Source organism: Anser brachyrhynchus (genome assembly GCF_964034855.1).
Source record: "Anser brachyrhynchus genome assembly, chromosome: 4".
NCBI classification, from domain to species: domain Eukaryota; kingdom Metazoa; phylum Chordata; class Aves; order Anseriformes; family Anatidae; genus Anser; species Anser brachyrhynchus.
This window is the reverse complement of record NC_137698.1, coordinates 71,522,301-71,529,872: the sequence shown is the minus strand read 5'-3', so window position 1 is coordinate 71,529,872 and position 7,572 is coordinate 71,522,301. Positions and strand designations below refer to the sequence as shown.

Sequence of the window (7,572 nt, the reverse complement as noted above, 5' to 3'; positions counted from 1 at the left end):
GGCTCCACATCTGAAGACATGATTAATTCTTTAAAACACTGTGCGTGTACGTACTTGGCTCTCACTAGGATTCAGTCTTAAATGGTTTCTTAGCTGACAAAACACTCTAAGACTGCATCTCAATATCTGGTTATTTGATGAAGTCTTGGGAACCCCCATGTGAATTTCTTCAGGCTCTGTCAGAGGCTGATATCTGCCATTCAGTCACATTTATCCCTTGCCTGGGCATGAAGCTTGGGAGATATCAGCTTGGGGACAGCGATGTCCCCATGGTGCCCCCCAGGATGTTCTGGCCATCCTGTGTAACCCTTTCTAGACCAACAGTTTTGAATGCTGAAAACTGATGCCAAAATGCTGGGAAATCTTCCCCACAGAAGAGATCTGCTGAATTAATACATCCCAAAAGATGGTGAGAGCCTTGGTTAATGAATGACTAAGAGTAGAATATAAAGGGATAAATCCTGCTCTCTGTCACTTGAATTTCTTTGTATGATTTTTCCGATTACAGAGGGGTTTTTTTTCTTGATGCTGTTGATGATAACAAGAGTCACAGTCATGAGTTAGCCCCTGAAATTCTTGTTACTGCTTCCCTCTTTACCATGTGTTCTCTCCGGGGTCTGCAAGAGCATAGCTTAGAGAGAAGCATTTTTAAGGGTAAATGGAGTTTTATTTCTCTCGTACAATTTTTAAAATAAAATATTGAAAAGATAAGGCATTCTATAGTTATCAAACTTAGGGGTGGTAAAAGAAAGTGGTATTTTGGGGACAGGGAATCTCAGAGTTTAGGTTCAAAATTTTAACCTTTAAAGAACAAGTTAAAATGCTCATCAACAGTTGTGAAATATTTTTCAAAATTAATTGTCAAATTGCTATTTTTGATCTATTTGTGCTAATGAAACCCAGAGAAAACATCTATGTCCCTGAGTGGTGTGAGGGCAGTGACCATAGCCTTTCAGTGGAGGATCAGGTGTGCAAAGGAGACCATGGCTGGCATTTCCTGTCAAACTGAGCTTAAATTTCTTCTGTAGCAGTGATGGCTCAAAAGCAAATGCTTTTGAATACTTATGGATCATGTCCAAATGGGTAAAAAGGAGGTTAAAATAGCTGCCTCACCAAACTGCTAAACCACTCTCTAAATCAGGTGGGGCAGTTCCAAAACCATTTATCTGTCATGCACACAGTAATGTCATGGAAACTTCACTCTGAATGACATATCAAAGATGTCCTTCCAGCAGTACTAACTTTTCTGGAATTTCTACAAATAGTGGATGACAATTTTCTAACCAAGAAGTAAAAGTTAATGGTAATGAAGGTGGAAGTGATTATGTTTGATTCCTGTCCAAGCCAGTTAGAAACACAAGACATTTCAAGACAGCCAGTTTCACAAAGCTGTATCAAGTACAAGCCAACTATAAGGCAGGATTGAAGACTAAAATGCGATGCCTGTTTTGAGTAGCTCAAAATTATTTACCTGGATGTAAAAAGAACTAATCAAGAACAACAAAAATAACCGTGTAAGCAAGAAAGCATACTGACATGGTTCAAAAACAATTTAGGCTAGAAAAGGACGCAAAATGAGTACTAGTAAAGATGAATGACTGGATGCTTAGAAGATAGATGTTGTAAACACTGAAAATACCTTAAAATCTTGGAGCTACAGAAAATTACTAAAAAAGCAAAGGGATACAGGAAAATACATATGGCCACAGAAAAAGTAAGATGTCTGAGCTTATTAGGAACAATTGTAACCGTACCAATCCTATTAGCCCATGAATACTAAGAACATCAGAACAGTCAGTAATAATACAGAAAGTCCAAAGTGTTCAGCAAATACATCCATTCTTTGTCTGGGAGAAAAACAGATATTGTATTCATCTCATAAGTAAAAGATGAACATTTTTGACTCTAGCCATAATCAACACTGATGTAAAACAGTCACTACTACAGTAACATGTTAATATGAGTACATCCAGATACCTTGCAGCAGGATTACTAGAAGAGCAGATTAGGAAGCTCTTCTGGAGGTTGATTTTAATCACTTATGTCCAGAAGTGGCAGAAATTTGAGAAAGCAAATATCATAGGGATGTGTGGACATGGTAAAGGAGATGATCAAATAAGTATAGGTCTGTCAGCCTGACACTTACTGAGGGTAAGAATAACAGAAAATTTGATACAAGATTTAACCGATAAAGAATTCAAGCAGGTACTGGAAATAAAAACGTTTTGCAAGAATTTATGGAAAATGAAGCTTCTAAAAGTTTCTATCCTTTTAATGGAATTTCAAGTTTGTTTGACAAAGGTCCTGAGTCCATAAATGCAGATTTTTTTCAAGCATAGTTGAGTGAAACCTCTCAGCAGTATCCATACCCAAAAACTTAATCGTTGCAAAAGACAGAGACAGACAGGACCGATTGCTTTCACTTGTTCTCATCTTCAGAAAGGATGTGAAATATTCAGTTTTATCCCCCAGAAAAGAAACATTTGTGGGTAGGAAAATGTGACACAAAATTCAGTCTTATGTTCCTTGAGATAAATATTTGTTATCAAACTTAGAAGGATGGAGGAGGTCCATTGAAGATTACTAGCTCTAATCTGTAAATTTTGAGTTAGCTGTGGTGATGCAGTAATAGTTCTTTTGTCAGTATCGTATTTTAGGAGTGGTATAAAGCCTTGAAGCAGTGTGATCCAGAGCAGCTGCAGAAATCCATAGTTGATATGAGATACTCTTCTCCCCTCTATTTTTATGCACACTTAGATAATTAAACTCCAAAATGAAGAAATAAAGCATCTGTGAAAAAGTAGAAAAGAAACTGCCAACCTCATCTGATCTCTACTGAAGTCAGAAACAGCCATGAAGCATGGGCTCTGTAAATCACCGAAACACTTTTTTTTTTTCAAATCTGTAATTTCTTTGTTGAACTAAAGCATGTTGAATTCCTTGAGGTGAAAAGACAAATTCTCATTTTGTCCTGAACTTTCTGAAATACTTGGCACACACTTGCAGTTTCCAAACCATCTCACTTGCTTTAAAATTGACCCTGTTTGAAGAGGTGAGGTTGAAATCACAGATCAGAACATGGGAACATACAGAGGTATCCAAATTCCCACTGTGGTCAGTGGAAATGCAGTCAATGCTGTCAGTGAAATCTGATGTGCCCCTTGACTCTTTTTTTGAAGGAAGGAAAATGAGACCATTCTCCCAAATGCTGTGTGTACTCTTCCAGCTTCAACCGTGAAATAACAATGTGTACAAGTCAAGCTTGCAGGGGATGTAAATCCCTTGTACGATGACTGTCCTCCCCAAAAAGCCAGACTATAGCCACCTCTGTCTTGCAGCACCGAGCTAAGAAATGACAGCAGTTTTGCTCGGATCACATAAGCCTTAACCTTTGGTGGAAACCCCCAATGCATGAACAGGGTGGGAGGGCATGGGACGAGAACCAAAGGTGGGAATGCACATTTGCATCAGGTCTCTGACAACCAAGATATGCTGCCAAATGACTGTTTATAGTTACTCCGTTATCACAACATGATTTGCAATATTCCAGAACATACACAAAACAGACTCCAAACCAAGGCTATACCCTGCAGCACCACCTCCAGTGACAGAAATACTTTCCAAACCTGCTGCTTTCACACCCAAACCAATGTCTGTTTTATAAACACTGCAGGGAGAAAAAAATAAAGATCCTGGAGTTTCATCTGCAATTAGAGAAAACCTTCTGGTTTGTCAGCAGTCAGTTGTTTCTGTTTGAGGACTGTCAAGCACTTTGGGATGAGGTGTTTCTTGGCTGTTCTCATTTGGGACAACATCACAATGTGGGTGAATAATAATTTTAAAAAGCAATCAGAAAACCTGACTTATGGGCTGAATTAGAAAAAATCTCATGGTGGAACTCCGGCACAAGATTATCTTGTTCATACGTATGGCACAAGCACACTTCCATCCTAGTTTGTGTTTGGATTTTAGTGCTAATTACATTTAGTTAGATAAGACAAGGAGATTTTTAAGCGTGTTGATAGTCTTTTTGCTTTGCAAGCCATGCCAGTTGTCAATTATTAGCACCTCACAGTCTTCAGATCTTTACCTCTGACATTTTTCTTCAAAGCCTTTTATTTCAGATTCTTTGGATACTCCTCAGAGCCCTACCCAGTCCTGCTTGAACGTCACTCGCTCACCTTCACATGTTGAGTGTTACGCGGCTTGTTGATTTACTTAACAATACTGCCTTGCAAGATCCCAAGATGCTTGTCATCACAATGTTTGGTAATGTAAGTACTCCCTAGAAGAAAAATGAAAGGTTTTGGTTTTCTTTTCCCCAATGAAATGTTGCATTCTTACTGAAAATTTTCTGCAAATAAACTTATTGAAACTAAAAGTCTAGCACTTTTATGACTTTCCAAAAAAGCTACTAAGCCTAAATATATCAAAGAACGACCCTGAGCTAGAACTAGAGTGCAACAAAACATTTTAGTCCCAATTCCTAAAAGCAAGCCAAAATTAAGGATCTTGGCAGGAGTCAAGGTTTCTCCAGCTGAATTTTGGTAACCTGAGAACTTTTATAAACCTGGCCCAAAGCCTTCATCAGCCAAATCACCCTATAAAAGAGGAGCCCCTTCCCCAGGGCCCTCCCTGCAGCTCTGTTTGCCATCAGCTGAGGACGTGTCCTGCTCCGTCCCAGCCCTGCCGGGAGGTTCTCCACCTTTCCCAGCCAGCCAAGTCCACTTGTATCTCACACGCTGCCCGGGGCCATCCCCTTTTTGTGCATGTGCCCACTTGGCAGCCCCCCAGCCCCTTCCTCCTGCCCGCGTTCGTGTTACCACTGTCTGCACACACACGGATCACAGCCAGAGGACCGTGTTGGCACTTCAAATGCTCAACACCTGTTTTGAAGGTTAACAGATGGTGACAAGTATAATCACAGCCTCTGCTGAAGTTTTAGCCAGTCAATTCTGTTAGTACTTTTGTGTTTTTTTTCTCCCCATACATACTTACCCCATCACTTTTGTAAGCCAGCTCCGCAGGCAGTTGCAACACACTCCAGTTTGGGACAATGGGCACCTTTTCTTTCTCCCCATCCTGGTGGCCAACAGCTCTTGATATTGTCCTTCACCATGCCAAGGCACTGTACCACGATGCGACTCCTCGGTGAATGCATGACATGAGGGTGCTCCAGCAGCTTTGGCCACCTGTTGGTCGCAGTCACCACACAAGGCAAGGTTACCTCTGGGGTTCCATCCTCAGATTTCACCATCAACAGCTCCAAGCTCCACAGCCAAGAGGAGTCACAAGCAGCCCTGGTCATGGTTGCATGCTGCGGGCCAAGGATTTGAGCTGGGGTCACTGTGAGGGCAAGAGACGGAGGGATGAGCCACAATGCTGGCTCATATATCCTCATCTAAATGTTCCCGCAACCAGAAAGTTCCTCCTAAGCTCAGTGCAGAGGGCTTTCATTTGTCTATGAAAGTGCTTTGACTGAGGTCTTCTCCCCAGGCAGCATAGGCAAATGTCTTGTGCAGGGAGGAGGACAGGGAAAAGGGCACTGTTTTTATTTCATTTTAACCCAGAAAGTAGAGACCAATGCCTCTCCTCCCCTCCCTGGGAGAAGGTCCAAAGACACCTGCAGCACCATGGGCATTCAAAGTTCTATCTCTGCTACAAACCCTCCTGACCCAAGCTAAGCAGCATGGACACCAAATGAGAGTCCTTCCTTTGGGGTGCTTAACACACCCTGCAATTGTATCTCAAGGGTAGAAAGCCAATGTTGAGCCTGGTGGATGCAAACTGTATGGGCAGGGAGAAAAAAGACAGGTTGTTGCTTCGTGAAACACAGACTGTCAACTTTTTAAAAAATACATTATTTTCTCCCCAATTAAACTGAAAAAAGGCAGCAGTAAATGCTAAGGGGTCATTAAGCGTGCTGCCCAAAATAAGGCAAACATAGCATCATTGGAAAGAGCTGTGACAAGATGACAGTCTGCAGCTCTCGTCCACAGTAACATCCATTGCTCACCTCCACTGCTGCAGGCATCCGTCCTCTGCAGGGCCACATGAACTTGGTGGCCCTATCCCCATCCCAGTGATGGGGACGTCAGCCACATTCAGCAGGTTCACAGTGATGTGGGCAGCGCTGGGGTCTTTGTGGTGGGAAGTTGCAGGCTAGAAAACAGAACATGATTTGTGTTTATTTTGTCCCAGCATTAAAAAAAAAAAAAAAAAAAAAAAAAAGCAGGAGGCTTCTCCGTTGATGTGGGAAGAATGGATAGGGCATATGCTTTTTCTTTTTTGCTATCTTCCCAGACATTTAGCATGACCTGCAAATGAACACGACTTTTACAGGTTTGGGGAATGGAATAACATTTCCTCTGTAAATTTCCAGCAAAATATCAGTGGAATCCACAATTTCCCTGTGGACGGGAGGCTGACAGCAGTACAGTTTTCAGTGGGCTCCCTTACATGCTCTAAGATAAGAAAGTTCACAGGCCTGTATGGGATCCATTTAAGGAGGTGGTCACAGGGGAGCTGGGGTTGCCACATGCCAAAAGCTTGTGCCGATGTCCCCGAACCTAAGGTCACACTAGAAAGTCTCGAAGGCAGCACGTCCCTGCAGATGAATGGCAGGGCCTGGCATTGGAGGGACAAGCCTGGAAGCGATGCCAAGAACAGGCAGACACAACAAGCCCAGATCCCACCTGCCTTGTCCAGGGAGAGGGCTGGGAAAGACTGAGGAGAAGGTGAAGGTGGGACCAGCTTCTGTGTGTCACGGAGTGGTCCTGTGGTGCCTGGAGGTCCTGGCTTTGGCAGATGGCAGATCAACCCCATGGATTCATCTGCTACCTGGCCCATGGAATGGCAGGGGAGTCAGAGCACAAAGTCACAAATGCAGATGATAAAAGCCTGGCTGGAGTGACTCGCACAGGTTCACAGTCTTTTTGCTCTAAGCAATTGTTTCCTCAGACACCATGTGCACTCACCTGGATTACTGCAGGGAAGAGAGCTGGCCATCACCGCTGCAAGAGGATCTATCTCAAGATGGCCACAACACTCGGAAGGCATCACAATAATTTTTCTCCTGCAGGGAATAATGAAAATTAGAACCTGCTCCCTCAACAACAGCAACCTGATTCTGTTCCCTTAAACGCAGCCACAACAAATAGTCACCATGCCGTGAAGTCTTCTATTTATTACTTACTACATTTAAATGAAAGGTGAGCCCCTTGTGCTATTGCCAAATCCAAACGTTGATACACTTTGGAAAGGATCATGTAAATTACTAAAAAAGAATAAAAAATAATAATAAAAAAATCTGGGCTGCTGAGCCAAAAGCACAAACTGAAGCACAGGAAGTTCCGGCTCAATATGAGGGGGTACTTCTTCACAGTGAGGGTGACGGAGCACTGGAACAGGCTGCCCAGAGAAGTTGTGGGGTCTCCTTCTCTGGAGATATCCCAAACCTGCCTGGAGGCCACCCTACACAATGCGCTTTAGGTGATCCTGCTCAGCAGGGGGGTTGGACTGGATGATCTTGAGAGGCCCCTTCCAGCCTTGGCCATTCTGTGATTCTGTGTG

At 42.8% G+C, this 7,572-nt stretch overlaps 1 long non-coding RNA gene across 1 annotated transcript; it reads right to left on the bottom strand.

Moving 5' to 3' along the window:
• Positions 1-1,563: 1,563 nt before the first annotated feature.
• On the bottom strand, positions 1,564-7,105 carry LOC308194044. Its single transcript, XR_013950200.1, has 4 exons — positions 6,978-7,105; positions 6,017-6,162; positions 4,999-5,192; positions 1,564-4,285 (listed from the first exon to the last, which is right to left on the bottom strand). It is a non-coding gene; the product is annotated as an uncharacterized lncRNA (long non-coding RNA).
• Between the last annotated feature and the right edge of the window lie 467 nt (positions 7,106-7,572).